At 54.0% G+C, this 13,185-nt stretch overlaps 1 non-coding gene across 1 annotated transcript; it reads left to right on the top strand.

The window, feature by feature from the left end:
- The first annotated feature begins 10,430 nt into the window (after positions 1–10,430).
- LOC124608356 lies at positions 10,431–10,585 on the top strand. The gene has a single exon (XR_006979025.1). It is a non-coding gene; the product is annotated as a 5.8S ribosomal RNA (ribosomal RNA).
- Positions 10,586–13,185: the final 2,600 nt, after the last annotated feature.

Genomic DNA, 13,185 nt, shown 5'->3' with positions numbered 1-13,185 from the left:
TCGTACCTTAACCTAACCTATATTGTCCCTTAACCTAACCCACATTGTACCTTAACCTAACCTACATTGCGCCGTAACGTAACCCATATTGCTCCTTAACCCAACACACGTTGGGCCTTAACCCAACACAGGTTGGGCCTTAACCCAACACACGTTGGGCCTTAACCCAACACACGTTGGGCCTTAACCTGCTCTGTAATTGTCATACGACGCGTTAAATTAGTGTAGTGTTGCCTAACTGTAACCCTCGCAATATAGTTTGCTACTCGCACTGCCCGGTCCCCAGTGTATCGCTTCATGTTAAACACCTTGCAGCTATACACTGTAATGTGGATGGCAGCAGGACGTACATGCTCAATGCCCTTCGCAGTTGCTCATTGGCATTCGCATGGCGAAGCACTTAGCCTACGCTGTGGTACAGCCTGTGTCAACTGTCCGCTGATGTTGTACGTCCAAATCACACACTGTACTGCACAGTGGTCCTCATGTACTGAATGATACATCGTGGTACATGTGACCGTACAACGACTGCGCCAACAACGGCGAACCATGCGGTCCAAATGTTGTGCACCCAGCTACGTGTCGTCTCCCTATAAGAGCTGGATTGCAGTGTGGTATGCCCTGGATGGCGATCAGCGTGAGCCGTCTGTTGATGTAGTGGCGCGTGTTGTCAGACGTAGTCGTCTCTTCTGACACACCGTGATAGCATGGTGCACTGCGTTCCACATCTGCGACATGCGACAGAGGCCGGTTGACAGACGTTCGCGCAATGGACATCGCATACGTGTGGGGGCCACCTTCCACGTGTTCGCGAAGCGTGCACATGTTGTTGCGTGTATGTGGGCAGACATAGTGTGTCGTTGTCACGACACAGGCATGCAACAATCGTTGAATTTGCAAATGGCGGTGGAGGTCTACGTTTGCTGGTGACGTTACGCAAATGAACAACTGGTAAACCGTTGTGGTGCGGTTGTTCTCGCTAGAGGTGAATCAGTGATGGCGACGATCGGTTGAGCTACCAACCGGTTGTTTCAGCGATACCCACCATGCCCACGAACGTGAATGGCATCTGGGTGTGAAGCGATACGCGGCGGTGGCTGGGTGGGACCGTCCCCGGCCGGTGAGGTGGGGCCTCCCGGCGTGCTGGCCGCGCGGTGCGTGGGCGCACGCGCTACAGCTGGCTGGTGGGGGCGGCCAGTGGCAGGCGCGCCGGCCGACGGAGGCGGCAGGCGGCGCAGCTGCGCGCCGGCGCACCCTGCACGCGGCGCCGTGCGGCCAAAGTAGGTCCTCGCGGGCCCGGTGCGAAGCGCGGTGGACATCTGCAGTGTGCTGGTCCGGTTGAGGACTGTGTGCGCTGAGGATGCGCCGCCGCCCGGTGCTCGGCGCCGCGACGCCGTCTGCTGCTCGGTCGCCTCTGCGGTTCTCGCAGGTGGTTTGTATCGCAGCTGTGCGGACGTGTTGGCGCGTGCGCTGTGCTGGGAGAGTTCGCTTCGGCACCCAAGTGGGGATTTTGTCCTTCTGTGGCGCTGGCGTTGGAACTGCCGGTCACCGTAGGTGGCGCGTTTTGTCTCCCGCCGGCAATGCCACGACAGCACGCTCCCGGGCCTATGTCGGCAGCGGCAAGCTCAGCTGGGAGCACGGGTGGTCGCCCCTAAAGCGTCTACTCGCCAAACTCCGGGCGATTGCGCCTCTCTCGAACCCGACCAAGTACTTAGGACAGCGCTGCGCGCCGCCGGGACCTGAGAGGGTTTCGAGGTGTATTGTGCAGGGGAGCTCAGCCTCCTCCTGTTTGCAGAATAATTGAGCGGACGCTTGCGTGTTCGCGCGGGCCCCCAGGACACACTCCCGGGCGGCCGGCTGCTCAGCTCTAGTTGATGCAGCTCCCTGGTTGATCCTGCCATTAGTCATATGCTTGTCTCAAAGATTAAGCCATGCATGTCTCAGTACAAGCCGCATTAAGGTGAAACCGCGAATGGCTCATCAAATCAGTTATGGTTCCTTAGATCGTACCCACGTTACTTGGATAACTGTGGTAATTCTAGAGCTAATACATGCAAACAGAGTCCCGAGTCTGGCGTGAGGTCAGTCGTTTGACGGCGCGTTTCGCGGCGGGCCTGCCCGCTGCCGGCGCGCCGTAGGGCATGGAAGCTCGCACTGGGGCGTATCGCTTTCCAGTCGGGAGTGCCGCGGCAGTCCTCACAGGGGAAGTGAAGCGTCTATCATAGCCTCTCCTTTCAAGTGGCTCTTTCTGCCCTCCCGTGGTGCCGGACGTTAAGCTTGGCATTCCGCCTTGCGACGAAAGGGAGAGCTGCGACCCAACCCGATGCGAAAGCGAAGGGTGCGTGGCACAGGGGGAGCTGTGTCAAGGGACCGAACACCAGTCCCTTTCTGTTCGCAGGGCACAGACCAGCAGGTGCTCTGCATGCCGGCGACCTTGTTTGTCGGCGTGGGATCGCGGCGCGAGTCGGCAAGGGTGCTTCGCCGCGCCCCTGGGTAACCGGGGCGTGTTCTGCCAAACCCAGGAGGTGGTGACATCGCCTGGGCTAGGTTAGATGGGCCCAGACCGCCAAACGACTGGGGGACCGACCCACCACCTGAGTAGGAGTGGGTCCTTGGCCTTCAGGTGGAAACTCGGGCTAGTAGGCGGCGAAGGGCGAGGGGTGCATCCGCCTCTCCGGAGTGCGGGGTGCACTTGCCGAGGAGCGTCGAGTGAAATCGTCGACGACGAGGCTTTCGACGGGGACCAGTGCGCTGGCAACGGCGCGTTGAACCCTGCAGCTCTGGAGTGCCCTTGACCTAGGGGCGAGGTCGGTGGGCGAGCTGCAATAGTCCCCCCCCCCCATGCCAGAGGAGCTGGTCCGGGGCAAGAGACGGGCTCCCAACCCCTTTTTTGATCACTCGTAAATCATGGCGACAATTGAAGCGAGTGATTCGTGTGCGCCTCGAATGTCTTCCGCTGCGCCTGATCCCTCTCCTCAGGACGAGCAGGGACAGGCAGAGAATGAGACAATTATGGAGAGGTACTCGAGAATCTCGTTGCTCATGGAGCAACAGATAAAGAATGGCAAAATCAGTCAAGCTGGACTTGCCATCATAAAAAATGAGCTGGCTGCATGGGCTATTGCCCACGCCAAACTTGAAGGTAGAGTAGAAGAACTCGAAAAAGAAAATGACAGGTTAAGAAGGCAACCAGCAAAGACGTGGGCAGCGGTGGCTGCACAAGCGCCCACCAAGAGCCCACAAAGCACGACTAGAGACACCATTGACAGGGTCACGAAAAGGACAGACACGGCTGTCTTCCTCAGGACACTACCTGGGCAAGACACTAGTGTCAGGAAAATACAGGAACTTCTCACAAAAACTGTTGACCCCATTAAAGACAAGATCAAAATCAAAAAGGTTAAACCAAGCAGAAACTCCGTGATAGTTGAAGTTGCTACGGAAGAAGATAAGGAAAAGCTGCTAAATAACCAGAAATTGAACTCGGTGGTCAAATGTGAACCACCGAGAAAAAGAAACCCTCTCGTCATATTATATGACGTACCTGCAATTATGACGAACGAAGAATTAGAAGAAACAATTAGGCTACAGAACTTTGACAAAATGAAAGAAGATGAATTTAAGAAAAACTTTAAGCTGAAATTTAAGACTGGTCCGCGAGGTCGTGATGTTGTTCATCACGTCGCCGAGGTATCGGCGCTGATGTGGAAAAATGTAACAACAATGGGCAGACTGTATGTAGGTTTCCATGCCATCAATACAAGAGACTATGTCGTGGTACCTCGTTGCCACAACTGTGGTGACCTGGATCACATCCTAAGGCTGTGCACCAGGGAGCCGGCGTGCACCAAGTGCGGGGAGAAAGGTCATAGCCGCAAAGACTGCAAGGCGGCAACAGTTTGCATACCGTGTAAGATCCGAGGAAAAAAGTCTTGTGGAACCACCGGTAGAAACTGCCCCACATACAGAATGCTGGAGCAAAGACTGATCTCCAGGACTGATTATGGTTGAGCCCAGTATACCGAACAGGATGCCAAAGCGAAAGTCCCCGAGCAAAAGGAGGAGAGATGCCATGCGGGCAAATAGATTTAAGGACTTTTTGAGGTAGCTCACGGGAGCCGTCAAAATTGAAACAAAGGATATGGCTATACAAACTGATTTTCCAACAATGGATATAGGAATACAAACAAATCTCCCCATGGCAGAAACTCTCTCCTCTGGAAGCCGGGAAACAAAGCCGAAACTACACCTACAGCGGCAAGGGCATCCTGCGGCTCCAGCAACTCATAAGGACAGTAACACCAATAACCAACCAATACAGGAAAATGTAGTGACGAGCTCTAGTACGAGCCCCAGCACTCAGTGCACACCAATAGTTAGATTACCACCGGTCGATCCAGTCAGGGTGTACCCCAACTTGGAGTACACCATGCAGCTATCCAGATTGGAGCAGCCGGCTACCCTGACCACTGCCTTACGACATGTGGTCCGAGTAGGACATGAGGACGGCAAAAAAATAACCTTCCCGGTTATGGAGGCTGTCGACAGAATCCAGCTGAAATCGGTGAATCTCCCCACCGACTTTGGAGCCTTGCGAGACCTGCTCAAGAAAGCATTCGAAAGACGAGGAGAGAAATTCGACCTTGACGACATTTATCGACAGTCAGTAGTGGCATATGGACGAATTGCATTCGACTGGAGCAAGATCTGGCCACATGACCGAATACATACATACTACCCATAATGACAAAAATTACTATAGGACAGCTCAACACACACAACAGCAGACTCGTAATGCAAGAGCTCCGAAGGGAGGTGGAGGAGAGGAGACTTGATGTACTCTGTCTACAGGAGCCATACTCCCTGGCTGGGAAAATAGCTTTTGCTGCTGCAAGCTGGCAAATAGTCAGTAGAGGGGATGACCCGAAGGCAGCAATTATAATCACCAACAAACTCTTGAGAGTCACAACACTCTCGCAGTTCACAACTAGCCACTGCAACGTCGTGGAGCTTCAATCCCCTACAGGAATTATAACTCTCATTAATATGTATTTTCAGTATGGGGATAATATAGAAACTCATATAGACCACCTAGCGAGGGTTACCACGGCGTTGCGGGGAAGAAAGGTCATAATAACTGCCGACATTAATGCAAAGTCCCCCCTGTGGTACAGTGGCACAAGAGATGCGAATGGTGAAAAGGTTGAAGAATTTATTATGGCATCACAACTTGGGGTGGCCAACAGACCCGGCAATCCTCCCACCTACGCTGCAGGTGGAGGTCAGGGCACAAACATAGACATCACTCTCGTAACTCCGAATACAGCCAATAACCTTCAAAATTGGAGAGTTGTAGAAAATGCCACCACAAGCGACCACAATCTGATAACTTTTACCATAGGAGAAAGAGAGTGCCACTGGGCCTCGGGGTGGGAAACACAATTAAATTACAAAAGAACCGATTGGGAACGCCTAGCGAGGGAGTGTGACATTCCTCCATTACCGGAAGACGACATGCACTTAGACATGGACGTGGATCAGAGGGCGGGGGAACTGGTGAACGCAGTGACAAGAGCGGTGAGGGCAGCCGTACCTACTAGGAGGAGGGCCATGGCGGCCTCACCGTCACTGTGGTCTGCCGAACTAAGTGAACTGCGTCAGTCTGTCAGAAGGCTGAGGAGGTACTATCAGCGCAGTGTCGTCTGGCGGGAGCGACAAAGGTGGCAGCTGCTGTACAGGGAGGAAAAGCGAAAGTTCCAGAAGGAACTACGGGAAGTCAGAATGAAAAGCTGGGAAAACTTCGTGCTCAACCAACTAGTCACGGACCCATGGGGACTCCCGTATAAGCTAGTTAGAGAAAAAATCCGCTCTCCTCTGGAACTATCCACAGTCAGGTACGGGGATAGGATGACGGAGTCCTGGCAGGAGACTGCGGGGGTCCTCCTCCACTCCCTGCTGCCTGACGACAAAGCGGATGGGGAAACAGAGAGGCAGCAGCAACTCAGAGATCAAGACCGCGAAATATACACCAATGAGACGGCGGTCTACCCCTTCTCAGAAGAGGAGGTAGCAACCCACATAAAATCTCTGCAAAGAGGAAAAGCACCTGGGCCAGACGGCATTGTGGCGGAGGTGGTGCAGTTTCTGGCGCCCCAGCTGACTGCACCACTAACACATCTGTACAATGAATGCCTCAGACAACGTAAGTTCCCTAAATTATGGAAAAAGGCACATGTAGTCATCATAAAGAAAGGACCAGACAAGGATCCCACAGAAACGAAATCCTACAGGCCGATTTGCCTGCTGGATATATTTGGCAAATTATTGGAAAAATTGCTGGCTGACAGACTGACAGCACACCGCGTGTTGTGCGGGATGAGTGACAGGCAGTTCGGGTTCAGGCCGGGGCGGTCGGCATCTGATGCAATCGCCCTGGCGGCCGAGGTCTGTGGCTCGACCCCGCACAAATACGTGGTTGGCATCATGGTTGACATCAGTGGCGCCTTCGACAACCTGTGGTGGCCTTCGCTCTTCTCCTGCTTGCGGGAGAAAGAGTGTCCAGGGCCGCTATATGGTTGCCTGAGGAGCTATTGCGAGGATCGGGAGGTCTGGCTATCATCCTCTAGCGAAAGAGTTAGCAAGACAATCACCAAAGGATGTCCCCAAGGCTCCGTCTTAGGACCCCTCTTCTGGGACATCCATATGGAGCCTTTGCTAGATAGCTTACAACAGAGTGAAGAGGTGCTAGAGGTGATAGCCTATGCGGATGACCTCCTCCTGTTGGTTGGCGGCCGCAGCCGCGAAGACATAGAACCAAAGATAGAGACAGCACTAGACAAACTCCAACAGTGGTGCCACGCGACAAAAATGACGATATCGCCCAGCAAATCTACTTACCTCCTGCTAAAAGGACATCTCATTAGAAATCCGACTGTCAGAATAGACGGTTCACCAGTTCTTAGACGACGTGAGACACGCTACTTAGGAGTCATCATTGATGAGAGGTGGAGTTTCGGCAAGCACATTGATACCGTCACCCAGAGAGCCCTTCAGATATTGAACAATCTCATCTCAATAGGTCATAAAAGATTCCACCTTCCGTCACACCTAATTAGATTATACCACAACAGCATCTTAACTTCAGTCGTGGGTTACGGCTCAGGAGTCTGGGCACACAGGCTCACGAGGGTGGTGCCCGCCATGGCAGTGAGAAGGGTCCAGAGAAGCATGCTACTAACAGCTGTGGGTGCCTACAGAACATCTCCAGGGGGGGCCCTGTTAGTCATAATGGGGCTCTGCCCCCTGGACATCAAAATAAGGGAACAAGCGGCCTGGTACTGGACCAAAAGGGAGAATTATGAAAAGATTGTAGATATTATGGGTATCAGATTGGGCGACAAAAGAGATATAAGGATAAGAGGGGAAGAACTTTGGCAAGAGACCTGGGCTGCAGAAGAGGCTGGACGACGAACCTTCCAGTTCCTACCAGATGTGAGAGAACGTCTGGGTATGAAGTATTTCGAGCCTACACGAGGTCTGATTCACTTCCTCACTGGCCATGGACCCTACCCGACATATTTATGCCGATTTGGGAAAAGGGCGACACCAGCGTGCGACTGTGGCGATCCGGAGGGAACACCCGAACATGTTGTTTACGAATGCCCTCTCTTCAATGATGTTGCAACTACACTACGAGACAGACTTCCTAACCATGACACGTATCAACTGCTTAGACGTGAGGAAACTTTTCAGACACTAAACACCTTGGCAAACGAGGTATCTCGAAAGGTCTTAACCGAATATCTACGAGAGATACAGTAAGAGCAAGGAACTAATTATTACCGATTGTGACCTAGAGCCCTGATCCCATACCGCCTGTGCGTGGACTGGCCAACTCCACCCGAGTTGGAATCCGCCACGTACGGGACTAGGGGGAGCAGGGACCAACCACCGACCATGACACACCAAATATGACGTAGGATAAGTTAGTTTGTAGGAATTAGTTATAGGAAATTAGATTAGGTACTGCAGCGATTAATAACGTCGTGGCCTGCCCAGTGCCAGGGGCATGTTCTTCGGGTTTAGCTCGAAGAACAAGGCATATTAAGTAGGTTTATATTTTTTTACTGGCACACATGTGACGCTGCAGGAAATACATAAATTAAATTAGATACAGGAACAAGAATAAACAGTAGATATAGAAATTAAATGCCCATTGTTGTTAATGTAACTGTAGCTCACTATTAAATTAAGAAAAAGCTGCACAATTAACATAAATGTATATTATTAAGGACCCACTAATGAGTTTTAGGTAGTGGGTTAAATTTGTATAATTATTATAGTTATCAATAAAGATTGTTTTTTTTCTTCTTAAAAAAAAAAAAAAAAAAAAAAAACAGAGTCCTGACCAGAGATGGAAGGGACGCTTTTATTAGATCAAAACCAATCGGTCGGCTCGTCCGGTCCGTTTGCCTTGGTGACTCTGAATAACTTTGGGCTGATCGCACGGTCCTCGTACCGGCGACGCATCTTTCAAATGTCTGCCTTATCAACTGTCGATGGTAGGTTCTGCGCCTACCATGGTTGTAACGGGTAACGGGGAATCAGGGTTCGATTCCGGAGAGGGAGCCTGAGAAACAGCTACCACATCCAAGGAAGGCAGCAGGCGCGCAAATTACCCACTCCCGGCACGGGGAGGTAGTGACGAAAAATAACGATACGGGACTCATCCGAGGCCCCGTAATCGGAATATGTACACTTTAAATCCTTTAACGAGTATGTATTGGAGGGCAAGTCTGGTGCCAGCAGCCGCGGTAATTCCAGCTCCAATAGCGTATATTAAAGTTGTTGCGGTTAAAAAGCTCGTAGTTGGATTTGTGTCCCACGCTGTTGGTTCACCGCCCGTCGGTGTTTAACTGGCATGTATCGTGGGACGTCCTGCCGGTGGGGCGAGCCGAAGGCGTGCGACGCGCCTCGTGCGGACCCCGTTGCAATCCTACCAGGGTGCTCTTGAGTGAGTGTCTCGGTGGGCCGGCACGTTTACTTTGAACAAATTAGAGTGCTTAAAGCAGGCAAGCCCGCCTGAATACTGTGTGCATAGAATAATGGAATAGGACCTCGGTTCTATTTTGTTGGTTTAATAGGGACAGGCGGGGGCATTCGTATTGCGACGTTAGAGGTGAAATTCTTGGATCGTCGCAAGACGAACAGAAGCGAAAGCATTTGCGAAGTATGTTTTCATTAATCAAGAACGAAAGTTAGAGGTTCGAAGGCGATCAGATACCGCCCTAGTTCTAACTATAAACGATGCCAGCCAGCGATCCGCCGCAGTTCCTCCGATGACTCGGCGGGCAGCCTCCGGGAAACCAAAGCTTTTGGGTTCCGGGGGAAGTATGGTTGCAAAGCTGAAACTTAAAGGAATTGACGGAAGGGCACCACCAGGAGTGGAGCCTGCGGCTTAATTTGACTCAACACGGGAAACCTCACCAGGCCCGGACACCAGAAGGATTGACAGATTGATAGCTCTTTCTTGATTCGGTTGGTGGTGGTGCGTGGCCGTTCTTAGTTGGTGGAGCGATTTGTCTGGTTAATTCCGATAACGAACGAGACTCTAGCCTGCTAACTAGTCGCGCGACGTCCTTCGTGCTGTCAGCGATTACTTTTCTTCTTAGAGGGACAGGCGGCTTCTAGCCGCACGAGATTGAGCAATAACAGGTCTGTGATGCCCTTAGATGTTCTGGGCCGCACGCGCGCTACACTGAAGGAATCAGCGTGTCTTCCTAGGCCGAGAGGTCGGGGTAACCCGCTGAACCTCCTTCGTGCTAGGGATTGGGGCTTGCAATTGTTCCCCATGAGCGAGGAATTCCCAGTAAGTGCGAGTCATAAGCTCGCGCTGATTACGTCCCTGCCCTTTGTACACACCGCCCGTCGCTACTACCGATTGAATGATTTAGTGAGGTCTTCGGACTGGTACGCGGCATTGACTCTGTCGTTGCCGATGCTACCGGAAAGAAGACCAAACTTAATCATTTAGAGGAAGTAAAAGTCGTAACAAGGTTTCCGTAGGTGAACCTGCGGAAGGATCATTACCGACTAGACTGCATGTCTTTCGATGTGCGTGTCGTGTCGCGCAACACGCTACCGTACGGCTCGCAGTATCCGTGCGCCGCGTGCGGAACCACGCGTGCTTCTCAAAACTAACGCAAATGTTGTGTGGTACGAGCGCTGGAGCGGCTGGCCTGCGGCACCTGGCGCCTGGCGCCGGTTTTGAATGACTTTCGCCCGACTGCCTGTCCGCTCCGGTGTGGAGCCGTACGACGCCCATCGGCCGTGAGGCCGTTGGACACAGAACGCTGGAACAGGGGCCGCCACACGTCTACGTCCCGCCTATGCAACTGTCTTGAAAGAGACAGTGGAAACTAAGAAAAGATCACCCAGGCCGGTGGATCACTCGGCTCGTGGGTCGATGAAGAACGCAGCAAATTGCGCGTCGACATGTGAACTGCAGGACACATGAACATCGACGTTTCGAACGCACATTGCGGTCCATGGATTCCGTTCCCGGGCCACGTCTGGCTGAGGGTCTGCTACGTATACTGAAGCGCGCGGCGTTTGCCCCGCTTCGCAGACCTGCGAGAGTCGCGGCCGCCTGTGGGGCCGGCCGCGTCTCCTTAAACGTGCGATGCGCGCCCGTCGCCTGGCGGTTCGCATACCGGTACTTACTCGGTAGCGTGCACAGCCGGCTGGCGGTGTGGCGTGCGACACCTCGTACAACGACCTCAGAGCAGGCGAGACTACCCGCTGAATTTAAGCATATTACTAAGCGGAGGAAAAGAAACTAACAAGGATTCCCCCAGTAGCGGCGAGCGAACAGGGAAGAGTCCAGCACCGAACCCCGCAGGCTGCCGCCTGTCGTGGCATGTGGTGTTTGGGAGGGTCCACTACCCCGACGCCTCGCGCCGAGCCCAAGTCCAACTTGAATGAGGCCACGGCCCGTAGAGGGTGCCAGGCCCGTAGCGGCCGGTGCGAGCGTCGGCGGGACCTCTCCTTCGAGTCGGGTTGCTTGAGAGTGCAGCTCCAAGTGGGTGGTAAACTCCATCTGAGACTAAATATGACCACGAGACCGATAGCGAACAAGTACCGTGAGGGAAAGTTGAAAATAACTTTGAAGAGAGAGTTCAAAAGTACGTGAAACCGTTCTGGGGTAAACGTGAGAAGTCCAAAAGGTCGAACGGGTGAGATTCACGCCCATCCGGCCACTGGCCTCTGCCCTCGGCAGATGGGGCCGGCCGCCGGCGCGGAGCAATCCGCGGCGGGGTCGTGTCCGGTTGCCTTTCCACTCGCCGCGGGGTGGGGCCGTTCCGGTGTGCGGTGGGCCGCACTTCTTCCCTAGTAGGACGTCGCGACCTGCTGGGTGCCGGCCTACAGCCCGGGTGCGCAGCCTGTCCTTCCGCGGGCCTCGGTTCGCGTCTGTTGGGCAGAGCCCCGGTCTCCTGGCTGGCTGCCCGGCGGTAAATCTGGAGGAGTCGATTCGCCCCTTTGGGCGCTCGGGCTCCCGGCAAGCGCGCGCGGTTCTTCCCGGATGACGGACCTACCTGGCCAGGCCCCGGACCCGCGCCGCTGTTGGCTCGGGATGCTCTCGGGCGGAATAATCGCTCCCGTCAGCGGCGCTTCAGCTTTGGACAATTTCACGACCCGTCTTGAAACACGGACCAAGGAGTCTAACATGTGCGCGAGTCATTGGGCTGTACGAAACCTAAAGGCGTAATGAAAGTGAAGGTCTCGCCTTGCGCGGGCCGAGGGAGGATGGGGCTTCCCCGCCCTTCACGGGGCGGCGGCCTCCGCACTCCCGGGGCGTCTCGTCCTCATTGCGAGGTGAGGCGCACCTAGAGCGTACACGTTGGGACCCGAAAGATGGTGAACTATGCATGGCCAGGACGAAGGTCCGTAGCGATTCTGACGTGCAAATCGATCGTCGGAGCTGGGTATAGGGGCGAAAGACTAATCGAACCATCTAGTAGCTGGTTCCCTCCGAAGTTTCCCTCAGGATAGCTGGTGCTCGTACGAGTCTCATCCGGTAAAGCGAATGATTAGAGGCCTTGGGGCCGAAACGACCTCAACCTATTCTCAAACTTTAAATGGGTGAGATCTCCGGCTTGCTTGATATGCTGAAGCCGCGAGCAAACGACTCGGATCAGAGTGCCAAGTGGGCCACTTTTGGTAAGCAGAACTGGCGCTGTGGGATGAACCAAACGCCGAGTTAAGGCGCCCGAATCGACGCTCATGGGAAACCATGAAAAGCGTTGGTTGCTTAAGACAGCAGGACGGTGGCCATGGAAGTCGGAATCCGCTAAGGAGTGTGTAACAACTCACCTGCCGAAGCAACTAGCCCTGAAAATGGATGGCGCTGAAGCGTCGTGCCTATACTCGGCCGTCAGTCTGGCAGTCATGGCCGGTCTTTGCGGCCGGCCGCGAAGCCCTGACGAGTAGGAGGGTCGTGGCGGTGGGCGCAGAAGGGTCTGGGCGTGAGCCTGACTGGAGCCGCCGTCGGTGCAGATCTTGGTGGTAGTAGCAAATACTCCAGCGAGGCCCTGGAGGGCTGACACGGAGAAGGGTTTCGTGTGAACAGCCGTTGCACACGAGTCAGTCGATCCTAAGCCCTAGGAGAAATCCGATGTTGATGGGGGCCGTCATAGCATGATGCACTTTGTGCTGGCCCCCGTTGGGCGAAAGGGAATCTGGTTCCTATTCCGGAACCCGGCAGCGGAACCGATACAAGTCGGGCCCCTCCTTTAGAGATGCTCGTCGGGGTAACCCAAAAGGACCCGGAGACGCCGTCGGGAGATCGGGGAAGAGTTTTCTTTTCTGCATGAGCGTTCGAGTTCCCTGGAATCCTCTAGCAGGGAGATAGGGTTTGGAACGCGAAGAGCACCGCAGTTGCGGTGGTGTCCCGATCTTCCCCTCGGACCTTGAAAATCCGGGAGAGGGCCACGTGGAGGTGTCGCGCCGGTTCGTACCCATATCCGCAGCAGGTCTCCAAGGTGAAGAGCCTCTAGTCGATAGAATAATGTAGGTAAGGGAAGTCGGCAAATTGGATCCGTAACTTCGGGATAAGGATTGGCTCTGAGGATCGGGGCGTGTCGGGCTTGGTCGGGAAGTGGGTCAGCGCTAACGTGCCGGGCCTGG

Source organism: Schistocerca americana, chromosome 3, assembly GCF_021461395.2.
Source record: "Schistocerca americana isolate TAMUIC-IGC-003095 chromosome 3, iqSchAmer2.1, whole genome shotgun sequence".
Taxonomy (NCBI): domain Eukaryota; kingdom Metazoa; phylum Arthropoda; class Insecta; order Orthoptera; family Acrididae; genus Schistocerca; species Schistocerca americana.
This window is presented reverse-complemented; position numbering and strand designations above follow the sequence as displayed.